A 24,925-nucleotide genomic window follows, 5' to 3' on the forward strand; every position below is an offset into this window, starting at 1 on the left:
GAAGCTGTATATGCCTAGGTGAAACACTCGTGGTCCGACCAAAGAAACCCTACTGCGGGGGTATGGGCCTTTGTTTAGGGGGGTATGAGTCATTGCATTGGTCCTGCGTGACGGACGGACAAATTTCTCGTTGGGTAGGCATAGAAATGCTTACGCATTCAGAGCATATACTATTATCTACCTATTATATCAGGGAAGGGACACAGAGGGGGACAGGGTTAATACATTTTCATGTTGACATAATGATTTCGCAGCAAAAGTGTGGCGCGCCATTGGCTACGCCGATAGTGACGTCGTTTCTCTTTCGCAGCAGAGCGCGCGCGCAGCAGTCTCTCTCGGACTTGGCAACATGTCCCAAAATGTCTGTGTCTTTAACTAAATGAAATATGCAGCCCCGGTGTATCACTTGGTAACTACAGTGCATAACAGAGTCATAAACACTATGGTTAACGCATTACGAAACACAAATGAGTTGCATAATTCAAACAGACTGTGATGAACTCGCAGGATTAACACAATGAACCGCTCCTTCCACCCCTCCATGATGGTGATTATGTGAAGCGCAATGTGTGGCATTTTAAATAAACAATGTGATAAATCCAAGCAAAACGTATCCGTAACCTCATTAGGAAACACAAAGACGTAACCAATAATTGAGAAAGAGTTTAATAAACCGTCCGAATTAACCCAGCGATAAACACTGGGGCCGCACATTTCAGCTTCGATGGTGTAACATCTGTACGGGCTGCACGGGCGGCATTTCTTTTTTTTTTTTTTTGCAGGGTTACGAATTTTTAAGCTATATTTTTTTTTCGAACATTACCGACTTATGGCAATATGAGTACAACATCTCACGTTTTAAATCAGCATTTTGATTGCTGCACTTGCTAGAATTCAACTTTCCTTCTCAAATGCAACAATTTTCCCCTAAATAAGTCTAGCGGTTCTCTCAGGGGAACACTTCTTCACCCTACATGTACTTGAATAGAGAAATTGGACTTGAGAAATTGGACAGGAGCTCATGCTTCCTCTTAAAATTGTAATGTCAACATTTGCGGGCTCACATTTCGCGCAGGAAGCAAAATATCAGAAAATGTCAAGGTGTCGGCTAGATCATTAAGCGACGCTTACAGAAAGGAAAACAGTAGGCTTTTACAATAAGTGCAAGACTAACGTACGCGCGAAAAGCGGGAAATAGTGAACGATGGGTGGCGAATCTAATGTTAGAATAGCAGCTTGGGCTTGTTGGTTTTCCATCCTGCTAGTAACAGCGCAAAATGTAGACAAGAGACGAGATAAGAAGACACCACAAGCGCTGACTTTCAACGACGTTTATTCCGAAAGAAACACGGCTTCTTATAACCATTGCCCACACGTGTCGCAGTCACGTGATCGCACGTGACTGCGACACGTGCGATGTTTCTTTAGTCTTTCATCGAGACGCACAAATGAAAGACTAAAGGAACACAAACTAATGCTATCTTCGGCTGGTCGTTTCTGAGCACTCTGGAGCGCTCTCGCGAGCGGCGTTGTCTTCGGCTGGTTGAAAGAGGGTGTGCGCCCTGCGTTCGGCTGGTTTTTCTCGATTGCTCTCCTCTATCTTGGAGCGCTCTGAGGCGCTCCGAGCACTGTCGTCGGAGCAGTCATCGAGACTGAAACGTCATCGCAGCGCCGCGTCGCTGCTGTTGGCGACGGCCCACCGTAACCTTGGCAACCTAGGCCACTGCATGCTGGCGTCTCGACGAACGTTCGTCCCGCCGGCACGTCCGCCGGTTTTTCCGGCAGCGCCAGGAGCTTTGGATAGGCGAAGCATTGGACGTTGGCAGTAGTCACGGGGTTTCGCATCAGCAATTTCCTCCTCCGAGAGCGAGTCGCACGTTCGGCTTGCGCGCTTGTCCCCTACCTTTGAGCTCGGGAAACGACCGATCTACCCGACTCTGCTTCGGGGCATACAGGCGACCAGTCGAAGATACCATTAGCGTCGAGCAGGCTAACAGGAATCTAGGCATCCATATCAGGGATTGCCCCTCAAAAGATTGCGCCGCAGAATTCAGACGCTGTAAAGTGCCGAAGAAACACAATGACCAGCTAATCCGGGAGATAATTGAGGCAGCCGAGATTACCAGACTTCGTGACCAATGCGTTAGCACGCCGTCCTTGTTACTGACAAAAAAAGAACTTGAGCTTTTGCACGTGCAACCACTATCTTGAGTGCAAAAAAAGTGCATGTTTCACATGATGTGCAATCACGTGACTGCGACACGTGTGGGCAATGGTTATAAGAAGCCGTGTTTCTTTCGGAATAAACGTTGTTGAAGGTCAGCGCTTGTGGTGTCTTCTTGTCTCGTCTCTTGTCTACATTTTGCGCTGTTACTAGCAGAATCTAATGTTGCCCACGTTTTCGCCGTGACATCACAAATCGGGGGAACGTAAGGTCGAGGTGGCATACTATTTTTATCGTTCGTAGAGATGAAACTGGCTTAAATATGAGTGAATGCCCAGTCCGACGAAGGGGGACGACATTCTTGCCTAAAAGAACAAAACTAAAATAATAATACGTGAGATTTCCGCCAAATATACAATCGCGTCTACAGGTTCACGGGCAGACCCACAATGCAAACAAACGCGACTGAGCAAGCGACCAAGCGAGCGAGCTTAATGATTAGTTCAGCAGGCCAAACTCAGGTTTTAACTCCTGCATTTAACAGATTATTGTGAATTAAAGAGTTACAATCTGCCTATATCGCGATTTATAGCTTTGGAGTTATACTGCTCCTTGAAACTTGGAATGCTGATACTTCTCACAGCATTTCCCGATGAACTCATTTGACGTGAACTGTCCACAAACGCATGAATGATGCATTTGCCATTCCTTTTTATATTGCCATATCAATTGTATGTACACTCCAGGCAAATTTCCGCCGTCGGCGTCAACGTGATGTTCCGCATAAAGTCCAAGTGCGAAAACATCGCGGCAGCGCGCTGTATCCTGTCGGTGCGAGTGACAGTGTGTGAGGGCGAGCCGAGAACCACGGTAGCTCGACCTCGCGCGCGAAGCAAGGGAAGAAGGTGGGGAGGAAGTGTGCCCTCTTCCAACGTGCGCAAAGCAGCAGGGGGGCGTTCTACTTCGGCGGCAGCTGAGTATGGCGCGGCTAAGCGCGGCCATGCGGGCTCTACCTTGAGAACGATCTGCGGAGGGTGCCTAGTGTGTACAGGCGCGCCGAGAATTTATGCCTTCGTGCGCGTTGTGTTCTCGCCGCGTAGTTCGCGGTGAAGCGAGAGGCAGCACGAAGGGCAATTAGCTCCCTGCTGCTGCCGCTCTTCCTCAGGCCAGCGTTTTGACAGGGAGTGTCCGCAGTTGTCGAGCGAGATGTGTTCATGTTTGCCTGTGCGGGCATGACAGTATGCTTGTTAATTTAATTAGCTAACGAATGTTTACAAGTTTATACGGCCGATAAAACGGCGTTGCTTCGTATAGCTGTCTAATATTGTGCCATCACAATCAATGCTTCGCCTTTCGGGTGCAACTGCGACATTCTTTTTATGCTCTTCAGCTACAGCATTATAGTTTGCTCATTCAACGGACATGACGCTCTACGTGCACCTGATTACGTGTTGTTTCTGTGTTTCATTAATGTAATTTGTGAGGATGTGCCAGATACAAGCACGTTTGAGTCGTTTTTCATCTAAAAGCTCCTCAGCTGACCTTACGCGCGGTATTGAACGGAATTAGATATATAAAATTATGTATATGTGCCTCATTTTGTTTTTATTTTTTGTAACCAGATGAATTCCAAACCCTTTATATTTCACTTTGTTCCGGTATTCAGCATTCTATTCGATTTTCGGAAATAATTTGTTTCAGATATTCTTACTGTATCCGATTATGAAATTTCGTAATTCGAACACCCCTGTAGAAGAGCAAGAATAACGTCTTGCGTATTCCTTCTTGCCGCCGTTGTTAGGAAACCTTTTTTACATCAAACATAACCAACTCGTCCAGCTGCCTATCTCACTTCGCAACATCTGTTTGTAGTGATGCGACAGTTGAGACGTGCATGTGTTAGCAGTGCTGCCTTGCTGGTTACCACTGTGTATTTTACGTCGACACCATCACATGCGACCTCTATTTTGTGACAAGACGCTACGTCGGTCGACAGGTTCTAAACAAAGCGGGGGCGAAATTTCTAAACAAGGCGTACATATGACAAGTGAGTGAGTGAAGAAACTTTATTGCAGGTCCGGCGAGGACGCAAACTCGTCGCGCACCCGGCTAGTCCCATATCGGGACCGGCAGCTCTAGCCCATCGGCCCGGTCGCGGGCACGCCGGACAGCCAGGATTTGCTTTTCTAGAGCGAGGCTACGCAGAAGCGAGTCCAACTCCAGATTGATGAACTTAAGGTATGTCGAAGCGCACTCCCAGAGCATGTGCGCTAGAATGCAGGTCTGCCCACAGGACGGGCAGGCGTCGTCGCGATACACGTCCGGGTAAGCCTCGTGGAGAACGGAGAGACACGGACACGTGCTGGTCGGCAGAAGTCTAAGCGTAACGGCTTGCGCCCTATTCAACTTGGGGTGAGGGGGTGGAAAGACCCTTCTAGACATGTAGAAGAATTTAATAATCTCGTTGTGAGTAGCGGGAGCGTCCGCGTGGCCGTAGGAAGGAGGGGAGTCGGTGCTTCTTGCAGAGGGAGCGTGGTCGGTGAGGTCACGCCCAGCCTCGTGAGCAGACTCATTGAGGTTCGGGGGAGCACCCTCGACCGACCCTACGTGAGCGGGAAACCAGTGGATTGAATGATGAGTGAGAGCATATCGACTCGAGCTGCTAAGAAGACGAGTACCTTGCTTGGCGATGCAACCCTTCTGAAAAGCCCTAACTGCCGTTTTGGAATCGCTACATATCTCGGACCCACGACCGGCTAGCAGGGCGAGGGCGATGGCGGCTTGCCCGGTGACTCCGGGGTCTGAAGTGCGAATGAAGGCGCTATTGGAAATCTTGCCGCTGGAGTCGACCACAACGATGGTAAAGGTCTTGCCATCGCTGTACTCCGCGGCGTCGATGAAGCTTGCTCTAATGTCTCGTTGCTTGATCTGTTTGAGGATGGCTGCTGCTCTGGCCTTGCGTCTGCCCTTGTTATGGACGGGATGGACGTTTCGGGGCACATGGGCCACTTCGAACTTGTCTCGAATGCACCTAGGTATGGGGGTACTGACCATCGGGAATCCCGCAGGGTGGTAACCCAGCTCTTCGAGGATGTGTTTACCTGCCGCTGTGGTGCTCAGGCGAGTAAGTTGCGCACGTTCTTGGGCTTCGGCAATCTCCTCGGCGGTGTTCTGCACCCCCAGATTAAGGAAATCCTCGATATGGGTCCTAATGGGTAGCTTGAGAGCCCTCTTGACCAATTTGCGGGTGAGAGCATTGAGCTGGTCTCGTTCCGCTCTGAGCTAGTTGTGCATAGAAATTGTGTACGTAAAGTGACATAGTACGAAGGCATTGATGAGCCTGAGGAGATTGTTTTCCTTCATTCCTCGGTGCCGGTTTGCTATTCTGCGAGCGAAGCGGAAAGCATTGTCAGTCTTTGCGATGATCTTGCGGAGAGCCGTTCCGTTCGCGCCGTTGAATTTGACAAACATGCCCAGGACCCGAATAATGTCGACACTGGGTATTACGCCCCCCCCCCCCACGTCACAAGTGCGAAGACTGATGCTGCTTTCGGAGACTCTTCCAATCTTTGGGTCTGCCTCCCTTCTCTCTCCTGTAACGGAGAAGCTCCGACTTGGCGGAGGAGCATCGAAGTCCGGTGGGGCGGAGATACTCCTCGATCACGTCGATCGCCTCCTGCATGGATTCTTCGACTCTGCCTTCGCCGGAGCACCATAAGGTGATGTCGTCAACGTATGTGGTGTGCTTGACGCCCTCTACGCGTGCCAGCCTCTCGGAAAGACCAATCATACAGATGTTAAACAGTGTAGGTGAGATGACGGCGCCCTGAGGAGTACCCCGCCCTCCGAGGGGCACATCGTCGGAGCGGAAGTCCTCAATGCGAAGCTTGGCCTTCTTGTCCGTTAGAAAAGAGCTGACGTAGCTATGTAATCTGGGACCGAGACCCAGGTCTGAAATGGTCTTTACGATGAAGCTACAGAGCGCATTGTCGAAAGCTTTCTCGAGGTCCAGACCGAGCAAAGCATTGACGTCTCTGGAACGGCCATCCACAATCTGATGCTTTATTAGCTTCATTGCATCCTGCGTCGTGAGTCCGGCGCGGAAGCCGATCACGTTGTACGTGTAAACCTCGTCGTCTTCGAGGTACCCGTTGACCCTGTTGAGGACGACGCGCTCCATGAGCTTGCCGACGCAGGAGGTTAGAGAAATCGGCCTGAGGTTCTTGATGTTCGGGGCCTTGCCGGGCTTGGGAATGAGCACCGTGCAGGTCATCTTCCATTCTGCAGGAACAACGCCGCTATTCCTGGGCTCGTTGATTTTGTCGGTCAGAAAGACGATCGACGTGTCCTCGAAGTTTCTCAACATTCTGTTGGTGACTCCGTCAGGACCCGGCGCAGACTTGCGGTTGAGCGCGAAGATGGCCTGTCTGACCTCAGCAACGGACAAGTCTTCGTCGAGCTCGGGGCGTGGAGGACCTTGGTATTCCGGGAGTTGTGTCGCCGGATCTCTGTTGCCACGGTCGGGCAAGTACTTCTGTACGAGTTTTGAGATGAGGTCATCGACCGTGTGAGACCTGGTGGCTTCGTGAAGGGCCCGGGCCAACGTATGCCTTCGATTTGACTTCGAGCCGCTTTTGTCGAGAAGGTGCTTGAGCATACCCCAGGATTTGACGTTACGCATTACGTCCATCGATGGATTCGCAGAGCTCGTCCACTGCTGCTGGTATAGCGCCGTGCAGTGGTCATCGACGACCTTGTTGAGCTCCGACATCTTTTTTTGGAGTCTGCGATTGAGCCTTTGACCCTTCCATCGGCGGAGCAGGGCGTTTTTGGCCTCGATCAGGTGGGCAAGCCTGCTGTCCATCCACTCGACGTTGAGATCGGTTTCCGCTTTCTTGGTAGCCGCGGAAGCGTCCTTCCGGACGCCTTCGCACCATTCTTCGAGAGTGGCGGGTGCCTTGGCTCCGCCGGGTTCTTCGCGAATCTTGCGATAGTGGACCCAATTGATGAACGTGAATTCCTTGATCCTACTCCGAGACACCTTGAAGTTGGTCTCGAGAATGTAGTGGTCGCTGCCGAACTCCATGGCGGTGTTCCTCCAGCCTACGCCCTCAACGTTCCTTACGAACGCGAGGTCGGGTGTCGAGTCCCGGCTGACGGAGTTGCCGATGCGCGTAGGAAAATCCTTGTCAGTGAACAGAGTGAGGTCCATCTCGTTGGCGTCTCGCCACAGGTTGCGCCCCTTGGTAGTGTCGTAGACGTAACCCCAGATGCTGTACGGTGCGTTGAAGTCACTGACGATGACCAAGGGTCGAGGGCCGGCCAAGTCGGTCGCTTTCTTGAGGATGGTCTTGAACTGATGGCGCGAGTCCCTGGGGTTGCTGTAGATATTGAGGAAGAACACGCTGTTCCTGCGCTGATTGCGCTGCGGTACTTTGAGCAGGATCTCAACCATGACATATTCAATTCTACCACTCGCCAGCTTGAGGTCGTGGGTGAGATGAGTCAGCCTTTTATCAATCAAAGTGCAAATCCCTCGCCCCCTGGGCCGGCCCGACACGACCCTGTAGCCCTGGAGCGAGGCGGCGGAGACTAATGTTTCCTGGAGAGCAATGATTTGAGGTTTGACAGCGAAAGACCTGAACAACTGCTGCAGAGGGGCTTTTTTGCTAGAATAACTCCCTGCAGTTCCATTGCCAAATTAGAAAACTCTCTTTGGACCTATCCATTATGGCGGACCGGAAGGACTACCACCTAACGGGGCAGTTAGGGCTGCGCAAAGACTGGGACCTCCTGTCGCCGCCCTGGTGGGATACTGAAGTCTAGCTTCCTTTAGTATGGCGGGAACGGTTAGCGGTTGTACGACGGAGGCGTATGGAGCCATTCGCGCCTCAATGGCGTCGATGCGATCAGCGACAGCTCCGAGGCCCCTGTTAGGGTCTCCGAGTGCTACCTGAATTTGGAGAACGTTATCGGTGAGACAACTGACGCTAGCGGTGACCTGTTTGAGGCCATCTGCCAGCCCAATGAGAGTTTGCTTAATCTCGCTGACTTCTGCTGGCAACGCTCCCGATTCACCTGTTTGTTTTACTACTGCTCTGCGAGGACGTCGCAGTACCGTCTACCAGAGCTGGGATTAGAGTCTCTATGGCCCTGCCTGGCGCACCGTTATCCGACACATTCGAAACGAGTTTCCTGATCTCTGCTATTTCGTTAACTAGCCTCTTGATCGGGCTCTTGAGGTCGTCGTTCTCTTTGCGTAAGCGAATGACTTCCGCGTCCCTAGCTTGCTCTGGGTGCGGGTCGTTTCGAGGTGCCTGAGCAGCTTCTATATTAGCACCGGGCTTGGGACGTGCAAACGAGGGTCGGCTGCTTCCCGCAACGTGTGGAGGCAGGCTGGGCTCCAGATGCTGGCTGGGTTCTGGAACCCGGGCGGCCCCTGGAACCGGATCTGGATCGGACTCGGGATCTTGACATCGGCCTGGCCCTGGAGACGGAGCGGCTCCTGGTGCGAACCCTGGAGCGGCCACGAGACCTGGATCTCCCCCTGGACCGGGAGCGGCTGCAACCGTATTGGCATTCATGCCATGCTTGCCGGGCTTGATTCGCACCCTCCATGGGCGGGAAATGTTCGGCGTTGAGGACGCGGGAGCATTGCCCCCGTCTTCCCCTGACGAGATACGGCGTCTGAAATCGTCGCTGGCACTCCTTGGCGGCGGTAAGGTGATCGCCTCCGCGCAGCTTGCATTTGGGATCGCACCTATGCTGAGCGTCGGGGTTTGCTTCTCCGCATCCTCTGCAGATGGCGTCGTTGGGCGAAGGGCAGACGTCGGAGCGGTGCCCGAACCTGCCGCAGCTGTAACACGCGTCCATTTGCTTGCGAAATAAAGCGCACCTGACGATAGTGCCGCCGAACGAGACAAAATTTGGCACCCGGTACCTCGAACAGGACCACCACCGTGCCGGTGTTCTTGATTCTTTTGGCGCCCAGCGCCGTGGGATTTCTCGGATTGACGAGTTTCTTGTCGATCACCGCGGGCCCGTCGGTAAGGGAGACGCCTCGGATGACGCCCTTGCACGTGTATTGGGAGGCGCCTCGTAAGCGCTCACTTCGAAACGTTGAACGGCGACGGAGATGCCCTCGATGCCGACGTAGCGTGCAGCGTTGTCCCTGTTTGGTGTGCTGATCACCATTATGTTTTGATGAAAGTTGGGACACATCGTGTCAGTGTCCCGCGACGCCGAATCGAGCCCGGCAGCCTGCCATATGGCGTCGGCGACTGCGGTGGGTCCGCACTTGCTGATATACAGGCCTCCCCTGGGCCGCACGACGATCTTTGCCTCTTTCTTGGGCATCGGAGGCATCCTGGCCCCTCGAATGATCTTGCTTTTAATGCCCGCGCGGTCGGCGCGGCGCCGAGCGTTGGAACCGGCGTTATGCTGAACGTCGGCCGCAATGGCATTGGCCGCGTTTCTCATTCTCATTGAAGAACGTCTGGCGACAACGAGCTGCCACCCGGAGTCTTTAGTGAAGTCCTCGGGGGATAAAAACTCCCCTTCCACCTCGCACTCCATCACAAACTCCGTGGAAAAGCATCCGACGAGAAGAGGTGGGTGAGCGACGCCTCGCCTCGCGAATTCTAACATGGTTAGGCTCAGCACACTGTCACGGCGTAGTCGAAAGAAAAACGGCAAGAAATGTCACGAAAGTCCACCCACCCACAAAAGTCGGGTATCGGCGTGTTCCTCTTCACTTCGCGGATCCGAAAATGTAGAAAGTTCAGGGGTACACACTCGAAAAACATCCGAAAATGTGGGCAAGAAGCAGGAGCCGAGTGAACCACGCTCAAACCCACTGCGTGCGTGATAATTGACTTTTGTAATGTCAACGTAAGGGAAGTGGTAGCGAAACAGATGTCTGTAATAAGTGCAGACAAAGCCTGCCTTATAAGAACAAACGATAACGCGGCCGAAGGTACCACATACAGCTTAACGCCTGCGGGCATTACATGATTACGCGCACTCTCACAGAGTTATGCAGTCAGGATTTTCTTTGAGGTGCACACTTGGCATAGCAGCCTCTACACACAATGTTTACACAGACGATACGGACTACAAGCCTTCGAAAACTCGTTTACTGAGTGAGTTACAGATAAATTGTTTGGTTCCACGGGACTTTTCGTACAGAGATTTACTCGCTTACTTATTATTTTGCAACTGAATAATAGTTGGTATGCTTTCGCAGAATTATATACATGTGTTAATCATAAATATTGCGTTACATTTTTTTCTTTTTTTTACTTTTGAACATGCAACGCATGTGCACACCAGTGTATGGTTTTTAAGGTAAATGTATATTTCGCATTATTATTTTTTCGTTTTAAATTGTTTTATTCTATTGTTTTTCTTTTATTTTGCAAATGATGTACTCGCGAGTGTCCGGTTGTTCATCGCCAAAGAGGAGAAGCTGGCAGCTTTGTCAAGTTGGAAATTTGTTCGGCGGCTTTTACTGCCTCGTTCCGCGATCCCGCCATGTACAGGGGATCGGAAATAAGTTATTATTATTATTATTATTATTATTATTATTATTATTATTATTATTATTATTATTATTATTATTATTATTATTATTATTATTATTATTATTATTATTATTATGTGCATATAACCTCTATTATACAACGCATATCTGCCTTTTCTGTTTGTTTTTCTTGCTCGGTACTTAACCGAAAGCAGTAGTAGTAGTAGTAGTAGTTGTTGTTGTTACTATTATCCGAAAAAGCTGACTAATCGTTTGTGGATGCGAGAGCTGATGTTGATGAGCAAGTTAAATTCTTTCCGAATGTAGTTGGAAGATAGTATACGCATATTCATGCCTAGCAAACTGCTGAAAAATCTAAGTTGCCTCACTGGCTTTCTAAAGAACTAAAATCGACAATGAAGCTGAAAGACCGTGCACACAGAAAAGCGGAACATACACGGCTAGCTAGATTATTGGAAGCTTGAATTTGCGCGCTGTCGTAGTCTTTGCAAATTTTATTTTAACAATAATCACTACAACCATATTGAACGCATCAAAGCCGGCATGACGTAGTTCAAGATACTTATGGAGCTACTTGTACTCTCATTCTTCTAGAAAGAGCACCGAAGATGTAAGTTTTGATGAAAATGGCGATTTTGTCTCGAACACTGCTGATGTCATTACAGAGCGTTTCTGTTCTGTATTAGTACGTAAGCATTCCATTCTTTGGCGAACTCGCCAGCGCTGTCACTCGAAAAGTGTTATGACTTGCATCTGCACAAAAAAATACGTAATTCGCGAAGACATTATTCGTTATGATAGTGTAAATGTAGATGATTCGTGCCTTTTAAACGATAAGGAACAATTTAAGGCAGCAAAAAAATAAAATAAAGAGAGGACACCCATACAGGTACATGGGATCCTTAGGAAATCCCCGTGGAAGCTTATTGTAGGTGTGGTTTGACTGAAACTTGGGGCTGCGTTAAGTTGAAATTTCAGGGTGGGCCAACTTAAATTATGGGGTGGCCAACTTAAGATTTGGGGGTAGCGCAGCTTGAAATTTGGACATAGGCTAAATTCAGTGGGGCTGGGCCAACTGAAATTTGGGGGTTAGACAAGTCGAAATCTGGAGGAGGGCCAACTGAAATTTGTGGTGGGCCAACTTAAATTAGGAGGTGGGTCAACTTGAAATTTGAGCACGAGCCAACCTAAATCTGTGGGTGGACCAACTTGAAATTTGGACGTTGTAACGTTGAATACGGACCGCTATTGTCGTTCTGGCGACTATAGTCCAGCCCTCTCAAATGCACCTCAACTCGCACCTCTAAAATCATAATGTATTAAATCAGACTTTTTCTTCGTCTATAAGGTATATAGTCCATAGCATTTTACATTGCCCAAAGCTCCCTAACCACGCGCAATTTTCCGTGCCGCAGCAGTACTCCAGGCAACATTCTGTATTTCCTGCACGGGTTTGCTGCAAAACTGTCCTTTGGCTCTGCTCCAAAAAACACGTAATAAGTTTTCTGCCTCTGTTGACATATTTGAGTTTATTTCCTGTGTTTTATATACATGTAGAAAATGCCTGATACATGTAGACAATGTATGAAAATGTATGATACATGTATAAAATGTACATGCATCCTGTATGATACATGTAGAAAATGTATGAAAATGTATACATGTATGATGAGCTCCCATTTGCACCCGCCGCCTCCTCTTTTATTTCCTTTTTTTGTTTTGTTTCTATATCACATTGTTTTCTCTACCACATTTGTCTTCTTTGTTCATTTTGCCTCACGCATTACTGTTCAAGCGCACGAGTACGAAGGCTTCATAGCTGTTCATGGGCACTATATAAGCGTTTGAGTTAGTATTATTACTATATCTAATATATTATCTATTATATTAGCATATCTCGCATTATTATATTACTATATTTATTATTATTATTATTATTATTATTATTATTATTATTATTATTATTATTATTATTATTATTATTATATCTCTTTACTTAGCGGCGACAGCCAACCTGTTCCAGATGTCGCGGGCGCCTTCGCCCTACACTTGGGTCTCTGTACAGGAAGGGTACGGTCACGGAGTTAGTGAGCTTTCCAATCACGCTTCCCTGGATTCAAGTCTATCGGTCTCAGAGGAACTTGTCTTTAAGAGCGTAAAACGCTTAAAACCGTCTCTTTCGTGAAGTCCTGATGACATTCCACTTGCTTTGATGAAGACATACGGGTCCTTGCTTGTTCCAGTGCTTATTTGTAGTTTTAATTCTGATTTAAAGACGAGCACATTCCCGAAGGCTTGGAAATCAGCGTGGGTCGTTCCCGTCTTTGTGTGAGGGGTAAAAACTGCTGCGAGCAACTACAGGCCTATTTCTTTCCTATGCGCAGCATCTAAATGATTCGAGTAAACTCAGCACTGAATAATTTCATCCTCTATCAAAAATACTATCACTCCTCAGCATCACGGTTTGATATCGGTACGCTCCACAACTACCAACCTCGTTAGCTTCATGGTGCATGCCTCTCAAGCAGTCTATAAGAAGGGACAGCTGGATGTCATTTAATTTGACTTCAGTAACGCGTTTGAAGTTGTATGCCACAAAATGCTCCTTCAAAAGTTGGCAAAACTTAATCTGCACCACTCTGTAACAGCGCTCATAAGCTACATACGCGACCGGTACTGCTACGTTAGCATTAATGGTCAGATGTCAGAACTTTATGCGGTTACAAGTGGAGTTCCTCAAGGGTCTGTCCTGGGCCATCTTCTTTTCTCGCTGTTTATTAACGACGTTTCGGCAGTCATTCAAAACTTCATTTTTTTTTATACGCTGATGACGCGAAATTTTCAATGGGATAAAAACTGTTAATTACTGCGTCGCCCTTCAGAAGGACATTGCAAATTTTGCGTCAGGGTGCCCTGAAAAGATGCTGGTGATAAATGCATCAAAAACGAAAGTTGTAAGCTTCACGCGGAAGACTAACAGGACTTTATTTTCCTATAGCGTTGAAGACGTTCTCCTGCCAAGAGCTCAGGGAACGAAAGACCTTGGAGTGTACTTCGATACCTCTCTGAGTTTCTCGCCCCACTCTCAACAGACGAGGCAGAGTGCACTTCGAACGCTCGGCACAGTATGTCGGGTGACAAGAGACTTCAAACAACCTGGGCCATTCGTAGCTTTATATAAGAGTGTATGCCTTCCAGTTATGTGTTATTATGTAAAAAAAATTTGTTATTATGTAAATGTCTACCTTTGCACCTATGATGTAAATATGTAACCACATCGCTGTACCGACTCTGCCGGGCCTAGTCGCACAAGTCCTCGTGGACATAGACAGGCCTGTTTCTTTGTTTTGCTTTTGGATGTGTGTCAATTATTATTATTATTATTATTATTATTATCATCATCATCATCATCATTGCTTACTCAATTACCCAATGGCTCTCAGACCCCAGCAGATGCGGAGTACCTGAGCGAGGCGGCGGTCAGACCTGCAACGCAGCAGAGGGTGCTAAGAATGTCTGGGTCCGGACAGGCCGCCAATCAAACTGACCCTTGCAACGTTTAACACCCGAACCCTCTCGAGTGAGGCTAGCTTAGCAGGAGTCTTTGAGGAACTACCAGACATTGTTTGGGATATCATCGGCCTTAGTGAGATTAGAAGAACTGGTGAGGCTTATACATTGCTGAACAACGGAAATGTCCTCTGCTATAGAGGTCTACTGGTAAGAAGCAATACGGGGTAGGATTCCATATCCATAAGGACATAGCGAGCAACATTGACGAATTCTACAGCATCAACGAGAGGGTAGCGGTAGTCGTAATCAAACTTAATAATAGGTATAGATTAAAGGTAGTACAAGCCTACGCTCCAACATCCAGTCACGATGATGAGGAAGTAGACCAGTTTTATGAAGATGTTGAATTAGCGATGAGAAAAGTGCAAACTCACTATACTGTAGTAATGGGCGACTTCGATGCAAAAGTGGGGAAAAAGCAGGCTGGTGAACAAGCAATTATCAACTACGGCGTCGATTTTAGGAACGCTAGAGGAGAGATGCTGGTAGACTTCGCAGAAAGGAATAAGCTTCGAATAATGAACACCTTTCTCAGGAAGCGCAGCAACAGAAAGTGGACCTGGAAAAGCCCTAATGGTGGAGCTAGAAATGAAATTGACTTCATAATTTCTGCTGATCCCAGCATACTGCAGAATGTAGAACTGAGGGGTAGGGTAAAGTGCAGTGACCATAGGTTAGTAAGGGCTAGGATTCACCTCAATTTGAAGAGGGAAAGAGGTAAATTGGTCAAGAAGAAACAGGTCAACTTAGAATCAGTAAAGGTAAAAGCAGACAAATTCAGGCTGGTACTTGCAAACAAATATGCAGCCCTAGAACAGAGAGATGATGACGACATAGAGCTAATGAATAAAACCTAACTAGGTTGGCTTCAGAGGCAGCAATTGAAGTGGGAGGCAAGGCACCAAGGCAACCAGTAGGCAAGCTCTCCCAAGTAACAAAAGACCGAATAAAGAAACGACAAAAATGAGAGTGTCCAACTCAAGAGATAGGATAGAATTCGCGGAACTGTCAAAACTGATCAACAAAGTGAAAATAAGTGATATTCTAAACTATAACTTGAGAAGGACTGAAGAAGCCGTAAAAATATCGACGCAGCCTGAAATCGGTGAGAAAGAAACTTGGCATAGGACAAAACAAGATGTATGCACTGAAAGATGAGCAGGGTAATATCAGCAATCTCTAAGATATAGTAAAAGCAGCGGAAGAATTCTATACTGACCTGTACAGTACACAGAGGACTCAGGAGTGCTCTATTCGAAAAAATAATGAACAGTATACAGAAACTCCTCCTATATCTATAGCTGAGGTCAGAATGGCCTTGCAAGGCATGAAACGGGGAAAAACGGCAGGAGAGAATGGAATAACAGTCGGTTTAATCAAAGATGGAGGAGACATAATCCTAGGAAAACTGGCGGCTCTTTATACGAAGTGTCTATCGACTACAAGGGTCCCAGAAAACTGGAAGAATGCAAACATTATACCCATTCCCCAAGAGAAGGGAAACGCAGTCGAGGACTACAGAAGACCATGTGTAGCGATGAAATTAGGAAATTCGTGGGCGCTAGTTGGAATCGGTTGGCGCAGGACAGGGGCAATTGGAGATCGCAGGGAGAGGCCTTCGTCCTGCAGTGGACAAAAAACAGGGTGATGTTGATGATGATATCTCTTCAACCCTAAGCCAATCGAGTGAACATTTTACCAAGTCGGAACCTAAGCCTATAACCACAGAGACAACCGCACTCAAAAATAGTTGGCATGAGCGACTATGTTCAATTAGCCGTTGCGAACGAGGCAATAGCAATATCTCTGACAAAAAACAGGGTGATGTTGATGATGATATCTCTTCAACCCTAAGCCAATCGAGTGAACATTTTACCAAGTCGGAACCTAAGCCTATAACCACAGAGACAACCGCACTCAAAAATAGTTGGCATGAGCGACTATGTTCAATTAGCCGTTGCGAACGAGGCAATAGCAATATCTCTGATCAGTGAATCGTATCTAACCAACTAAATGCAGCTGCAGCCGAATAATTTCTGGTCCTGAGAAACCATCCTAATCCTTCGGTTGCATTATGTTTGTCTTTTTGCGCCGTTCCCTTGCTAGACACTTTATATTTTTTCATCGAAAAAGTCACTGCTCTATGAAATCTCCACACTTTCATGTTTATAAACATCTTTCAGTTACTTGGCTTTTTAGCCGTCAGATTTGTGTCACTTGACTGACTGTTATTGTTGTGTCAGCCTTGCTTATATCTGCGCCGAATAACCACTGTTGCTCTCTTTCTGTTAGACGCACTGCTCATTTCTTGCTCAAGACGTTGTGCGTCCTCTTCTGTGTTCCCTTTTACTGTTGTACCTGAAAATTTTGTGCCCAACGTAAAAAGTAAACGTAAAAGAACGAAGGCACGAAAAATGTCCACTTTTACTACAACAATTTTTTTACAATCGATAAAAAAAGAGACATCCTTTCAATTTAGAAATGTTTCTCTCTTTTTCAGTTTATCTGAAAGACTGAGTCTTTCTTTATTTTAATAAAGCCTCTTCTCATGCGGTAAAGTGAACAGTTAGTTATCAATACTGTGAGTGAAAGTAGAAACTGTACGTCTTCTCACTATTCTCAGTCAACGTTTCGTATGCAGCTTCACCAGCCACATAAGCAAAGCCATATAGCTCTCGTATGCGCGAGCCAAGTGGTCTTAACTTCCGCAACAGATGCAGCTTCTCTCCAAGGGAGTCATGCGCCACTCATAGCATGGCTATATATACTCGTTTAGGGAATATTTGGATGTGTCGCGTAATGCCGGACGCCATGTCAGCTTTCGTATGCTACATGCAGCATCTTTATCTCTGCTTGTATGATCTGTTACGAGCGCATCCCAGCGTTTGACTCTTTCGCACTCCATGAAAACTGCACTTATGGGGCAAGTAAAAGTTACTCCCATAAGAAAGTCAAGTATGGGGAAAAAAAGTTCTTCACAGTGATGGATAAAACCATTAACAGGAAATTTCGGTGAAAGGACAGAAAAAGTTAGAAACATAAAAGAGAACGATACAGAAAAGGTTTGATAATGAAATTAATATGTATAATGTTTCTGTTATTTTTCATATTGCCATATCACCCCTCCTTCGATAATGCCGATGGGATTTAGCAACTCCGACTTTATTTATTTCATCACTCATCATTAGTAGAAGGAGGTCCCGGAGTTACAAGAATTGTCAGGGGGAACTCCTATTAGTAATTTAACAATGCAAGAATTAATACATTATGGCAACATAGCAGCAACAGACATCAGAAAACACGAAGTTATTGAAGCAAATAAACAAATACAAAAAGGTGTTACAATAATTGAAGTTCAAAATACAAGCAAATGAAACCGATACAGCGTGTGAATAAATAAATATGTAGTAGTTGACACGTTATGGAAAGATAGAAATGACACATATCAAATAACACGAGGTTAATGCAACAGATAATTAGAAACAAATATATAATTACAATACGCAAAGAACAAATGTTATATAGACTATGCGACAAAAATTTGTAACGCTAAAAACGAGACAAAAAAGACAAAGCTAGGGAGATATAGAATAAAAAATAAATAAAAGCTATCGATACATTAGGCAAATACAGAATCATTGAAAACTGGAATATATATTTGTACACAATACCCGCCGTGGTTGCTCAGTGGCTATGGTGTTGGGCTGCTGAGCACGAGGTCGCGGGATCGAATCCCGGCCACGGCGGCCGCATTTCGATGGGGGCGAAATGCGAAAACACCCGTGTGCTTAGATTTAGGTGCACGTTAAAGAACCCCAGGTGGTCAAAATTTCCGGAGTCCTCCACTACGGAGTGCCTCATAATCAGAAAGTGGTTTTGGCACGTAAAACCCCAAATATTATTATTATATTTGTACACAATATATGCTTGTAGTAATGAATCAGTAGCCAATAGTGTCGTTAGTAAATATTTCTTCGTATTTCTCCTGAATGGTAATGTTGTGTGGCAGGCTTTAACATGGGGTGCTAGTTTGTTCCAGTATTTAATGGCCTTAAAGAGGGAAGTAAGCATTCCATAATTAGTGTTTATTCGAAGGAGTAAAAAATTGTTGTTAGAGGAAAATATCCTATTGTTAGTGTTCGTAATAGCAGAGTTATTAAATGCATCTAAAATTATTTCATGATATAGTGTGTGGTATATTAGTAAAACCAATTTGAGCTGGAGCATGTAACGTAATGGTAGTATGTTTAAGGAACTGAAAATTGGTACTGCATGTGACATGTAACTAGAGAAATTGATGATCCTCAAAGGTTGATTTTGTAAATGTTGTAGATGTATTATGTGCGAGCAATATGTGTTTCCCCAAACTGAGATGCAGTATTGCAAGTGACAATGAATAAATGCGTAATAAAGTGAAGTTCTAACATTTTGTTCAAAATACGAGCGCGTTACAGTTAGTACTCTTATTCCAAAGGCAATTTTTTTGAGACCATGTCAGCATGTAAGTTAAACTTAAGTTGGGGGTCAAGTTTGACGCCAAGGAAGACAACTTCATGTACAGGTGAGAGAACATGAGTTTGTAGGACGCGCGGTGGCGCAGGCGCGATGACGCGTTTATGTGTATGAAAAAGGATAAACTTAGTTTTCGTAGGGTTGATGTGAAGCTTGTTACTTGTGCACCACGCAGATAAGTTGCTTAGGTCAGAATTTAGTCGTTTTATTACAGTATTTATGCATTTGCTATTAGTAAATATAGTCGTGTCGTCAGCATATAGTATAGATGAAGTACTGGTTCAACAGTGAGGAAGATCATTAATATACACCAGGAAAAGTAAAGGGCCTAAAAGCGAGGCTTGTGGGACACCCTTACTGACTTATTTAGTACGTGAGAGTGAACCTCCGAAATTTACAACTTGTGTTCTGTTAGTCAAATAACTGCGGATGAGCGTAAGAGCTGGGCCACGAATGCCCAGAGCTTCTAACTTGTAAGAAAGGATGTTATGACAGATGGTGACAAAGGCTTTACTGAAGTCAACGAAAACTGAACCAACAATACGGGAGTTGTCAAGGGCATGTTTTATTTTGTCAGTGAATGATGTTATAGCTGTTTCAGTCGAATAATCTTTACGAAACTCGTGTTGTTCAGGCGAGAGAAGATTAAATTTGTGAAAGTAGTTTGTTAAGCGGTTTACAAGTAGTTTCTCAATGACTCTGCTAAAAAAAGATAGCATGCAGATAGGAGGATAGTTTGAAATTAATTCTTCGTTACCTTTTTCTAATATAGGAGTTATTTTACCGTGTTTTAATTCGTCGGGGAAGACGCCTGTTATGAACATGCAGTTAATAATGTGTGCGAGTACATCGGCGATATGAGGTGATACTAATTTGATTTTAGAAGGCTGTAAATCATCAAGGCCGGGACCTGTAGTTCCTAAACTAGCGATTGAATCGGATACTTCTTTGGGTGATGTAGGGATTAAGTAAAATAAATAAGGGGTTTGCCTCAGTACTGGCTGTGGTATACTGTCTAGTGAATGATCATGTTTAGGACAGAAAAAAAGTATTGAATTCATTTGCGATATCAGTGGCTTCTGTTACTACCCTTGTTCCTGTATTAAGTTGGTTCAGTGGTCTGGTGAAGACAGATGAAGAGAGGACCTAATGGTATTCCAGGTTTTGTGGGTGTTATTTTTGTGTTTAACAATCGTTTTCTCAAAGTAGGAACGCTTGGCTTTTTTCAAGAGTCTGGTAAGTGTATTAGAATAAGTTATGTACCGCGACTTAAAAGCTACATCAAAAGATTGGCGTTCTAATTTTTTATGGAGGTTATCACGTTTTTTTAATACTTTTTTAAGAGGGATCCTGTTATCCATGGGTTTTTAGGGGCGGAGAACCAGTGAGTATTTTGCGTTAGACTCGTACACTCCGAGTACACGCTTTTAACTTTGTTGTTAAATTGTTCGAATGCCAGGATTGGGTCTGTTATAGAAAGAATCGGGTTCCAGTCGATTTCAGCAATTTGACTAATGAACTTAGTGGTGTGAAAGTTCGCTGTTTTTATGTTTCGTTGGTGCGGTGGGTTAATAGACTTTAATAGAAGGAATACGGGATAGTGGTCTGTTATGGGAACAGTGACTACGCCAGCACATTGCTCTAGGTCTAAGCTTCATAACACATGAACTATTAAAGAGTGAGATCCGGACGGAGGACATGTTGTGGGTACGGTTACTAATGAATCTAGGCCATATCCCGCATAGCAGTTGGTATAATTAGAGCAATGACTATCATTGGGGTTAGTAATATCTATGTTTATGTCACCAAGGATGACGACATTTTTGTTTTCGTTTGCGATGATGTTGAAGAAGGCATCTAGTTTACAACAAAACTTTGCAAAACAAGATGATGGGGAACGGTATACTGATCCAATTATTGTGTTTCTACTGTTAGCTGAAAGAAAGGATTTACCGAATTCCAAAAATACAGATTCAACGTTAGGGCAAGAGAAAGATAGATCATGGCGACGGTGATGTGGATGGTTATCTTGGACAAGAATTGCTGAACCACCATACCGAGCATTCTTACGGACACATACTTCCATTGTGTATCCGGGTATACCAAATAGCTTGCTATCAGCGTTTGTCAACCATACTTCTGAGAGGCAGGATGCTGTGGGTAATAAAATAACAACAGTGAATGGTTTGTGAACCCGACGATTCACCCGTGAAGCTACGCAGGGTGCTGGCACCACTAATCACCAAGCATATTTACAGATTTAAAAAAAGCGGTAGATAGACGATCAGAAAAATGAACTTAAAGAAATGAACTTCCTTCGTAGTTTCTCATTTGTACTTCTGTTTACTTCGCTATGCCACAGAGTTCATTATCAATGTTTCCAACGTTTCCAGAAAACACCCCCGAAATTTTTCGGAATTTGTCATTTGTACAGGAGAGTGAGTACGTCGTGCGTGATGCAGTGAGCGAGTGTGAGAGAAAGCAAAGTATTCCGAACGAGAAACACATCACGGCTGAAACTGTTTCTCTTTTTTTTTTCTCGCTTGTTGTTTACCTCGTTCGTGTCAGAGTGCTTGACAGTCTCAGTTAATTCCTTTTCTATTGTTTGTGAATGTTCATGAACGCCGTAGAGGGCGGCAGTACACTAGGTCAAGTGATCTGCAACTATCAGATACCCTTGGATAACGCAACACAGTGGTAACCTGACATTGGTGATGCCTTCCTGTTACACTGATTCTTATTATTATTATTATTATTATTATTATTATTATTATTATTATTATTATTATTATTATTATTATTATTATTATTATTATTATTATTATTATTATTATTATTATTAAGACAACAGCATCACAGCACAATTTCATAGTCATTAATAATAAACCACGGCATGGACAGCCTTCTCAAGAACTACGAAGTGTTTTTGTCGATGCCTTCAACGTTGCCGTTTTTGTAAGAGCAATATCAGAGTAAATTTGAAGTTGACCGCTTAAGAAAACAATTCCATGCATATAGAAAACAGTCCTTTTTGAAAATAACGGCGTTGATACCTTGCATAGCAAAAAAGAAAGAGAACATGAAAGGTGAAAGATCCTAAGGAACCATTTAGGAGTGTGTTCCAATTCCGGCCAGAATCGGAGAAAGTCTACGTAGACAGCTAATGAGAAAACAGAGACAATTTCGAGGCCAAGTAATGAAACGTGTTTCGAGCAGTCTGGAAGACGCTTTGCGCCTGCGAACCTATAGAAACACGATGTAACTTACATTAAAGGCATAGGAAAACGTGTCTACGTTTTCTTGTGCGCAGACGCCCTTCCCGTCGAGTTTGCAAGCGTCCTGCTTAGCCGCCATCTTGTTTGGGCAGGAAGGTCGCCTGCGCCGTTTTTGGCTTCGATGCTATCTTCGCGAAGCTGTCTACTTTGACGCCTTCGTGAAAACTGGAACGAGACTTAAGATGGCCGCTGTCCGCTTAACCGTCTACATTGCCGTCTACGGCGAGTATTAGAACACATCCTTAGTGTTTCTTCTGACGTGCCGTTCTCCCAATCAGTGTTGTCGTCGTCGTTGCTCTAACGTTGCAAAGCCAATTGTGTGCCCTTCATACTATCAACCGAAAATGGTAACAGTCCATTCTGATCTTAGTTAAAGTGTCACCGCAGAAAAATCTAGTCGCGGAAACCGAAAAATGTCCGGCCAACTTGTAGTTAAGCGGCAGTCGGTAACATTCTACAGATTATTCTCTCTGATGACCTTAGAGCAACGCACGAATGTGTTAACACCCGCACACAAGCGCGCTTCTCAGTCACATGTCATAGCGAGGGTCTGAACTCTGGCGCGACCAGCCAGCGCACTTCAGCACGCGGGTTCCAGCGAACTGTCAGTGTATGGAACCATACCGAAGTTCTTGCATGCTACCGAGTTTGACTCATTTAAGCAATATTATTTGCTCTTTGTACTAAAACCGCACTTTCTGAATAAACAAATCGCGCCGCCTATACTCTGCGGATATTAGAGAAATACAGCCGAGTTTATTTATTTATTTATTTATTTATTTACGCTACCCTTTAAGGTCCTCATGGAGTTGAGGGTACTACACAAGGGGGGGGGGGGGGGGGGCAGCACCAACATTAAAGTGATTAAAAAGTAGTAGACAGAATAAACAACAAAATAAAGTAAAGAACAAACGTACGCCAAAAGGGTTTAGCTAGAATAAACTAAAGGCAAAAAATAATAGAAATTAAAGAAAAGAAACAATGCACAAAGCACAACCATACGGTTAAAAAATGTACGCTCACATAGTCTACGGTATTAATACAAGTATTTTATAGTAACTCACAGCCAACAAAACACTAAGTAAAAGGCAACTAATTAACAGAGCGTTGCATGCCGTGAAATTTTACACGGTCGGTCTCAGTGGCAATAACAGATGGCAAGCTGTTCGATTTAATGATGGTGTGGGGTATAAAAGATTGTGCATAATGTAATGTGTGACACGGTGTGCGCTTGATTTTGAAATGGCGATCGCGACGTGGAAAGACGACCGGCGGTTATTCAAAGAAATCGTAATGAAGAGAAGTATGATGATGAAGTTTCTGAAGCAGGCAAAGACGCGTTGATTTGCGACGAAGAGATCTATAGCGCTTGTAAATCGGCACGTGCTTTAGTGATGAAGCGCTGGTGCAAGATCAATAGCAGAAAAGGAAGCGAGAAGTCGGGTTTTGCACAGATCAATGTCGTCGCCGATGTATGCCTGACCGGAATCTCATATTGAGGATGCGTATTCAGATTCTGGCAGATGCGTGTAGCGTGAGCAAGCTTATGTAAGTTAGCAGGAACGTGCTTTAGGTTGCGTTTCATGATGCCAAGAGTGCGATTAGCAGTGTCAAGGGTGGAGTAAATGTGAGGGTTCCACGGCAAGTTGTAATGTAAATGAACGCCTAAATACTTATAGGTTGAGACGAGTACCGCACTACCATGTTCTAAATGATACGTAGTGGAGGCTCGGGTGGCTCGGTTGGTAAAAGACAAAGTTAGTTTTAATAAGACTTAGGGGCATTAACCATGACTTACACTATGCGTTTGTTAATTGCGTCTAAATCATCTTGGAGAGTCACGCTCGGTATCACAAGATACGTTACGATGAACTACACAGTGTTAGGCGAGTCCTTACTGTGCACAAGGAACAGTAACGGCCCAAGCACGCCCCCCTGAGGCACTTATGACGTGACGTTACTAAAGGTTGAACAAGAATTGTTGAATTAAATTCTAGGGTCTTACGTGCCAAAATCACGATTTGATTAGGAGGCACGCCGTAGTGGTGGACTCCGGGATAGTTTTGACTACCAGGCGACCTTTAACGAGCCCCAATGCACGGGACACAAGTGTTGTTGCATTTCGCCCGCATCGATATGCGGTCGCCGCGGCCGGGATTCGATCCCGCGACCTCGTGCTTAGCAGCGCAAGACCATAGCTGCTAAGCCACCACGGCAGATAAGAGTTGTTAGCAGAAGTGTTCTGTAGCCTAGAGGCTAAGAAATCAATTATCCACTCTAAAACATTGGGATGAATATTAAGTACTGAAATTAGGTTTAGATAGGAGCCTGTAACGAGGCACACGATGGAAAGTTTGGAGAAGTGTAAGACTACAGCGTCAACCTGGAGTCTATTCGCCAGCCTTGAGGAATGGAACCACTGGAAAGTGCGTGAATATTGCGGACAATACTCGAGACAGACCCATGTGGCACATTATTGACAAGTTTGTTATTAAATCCGCTGTGATCCGATGTGTTTCGTTATGTCTCGTATAGCAGACGATAGAACACTGGACTTTTGTTAACGGTGGTTAAGAGGAAGCTTTAGCTCTTGCGCCCCTATCTAAATGCATGTAAAATGAGAATTCGTTTTTCTCGGCAACCACTACACCAAATTCCACGAGGTTTGTTGCATTTAAAAGAAAAACTTAAAATATAGTGACTGCTGGTTTCGAATTCTTGAGTGAGGTCGTCAATGTTTTATTAAAAATTGGCAAAAATCAAAAATTTTCAAAAAACGAAACTATCAAGTTTACAACTCTGTAACTCAACAACGAAAAATGATACTACAATGCTGTGAATTGCGTCTAACAGAACATC

The 24,925-nt window shown here is 45.3% G+C and overlaps 1 protein-coding gene across 1 annotated transcript in view; it reads right to left on the minus strand.

Annotated features, from left to right (window-relative positions):
• Positions 1-24,925, minus strand: part of LOC142574223 (uncharacterized) — a 31,614-nt gene that overhangs the window by 1,346 nt on the left and 5,343 nt on the right. The gene's annotated exons all lie outside the window — the stretch shown is intronic.

Source organism: Dermacentor variabilis, chromosome 3, assembly GCF_050947875.1.
Source record: "Dermacentor variabilis isolate Ectoservices chromosome 3, ASM5094787v1, whole genome shotgun sequence".
NCBI classification, from domain to species: domain Eukaryota; kingdom Metazoa; phylum Arthropoda; class Arachnida; order Ixodida; family Ixodidae; genus Dermacentor; species Dermacentor variabilis.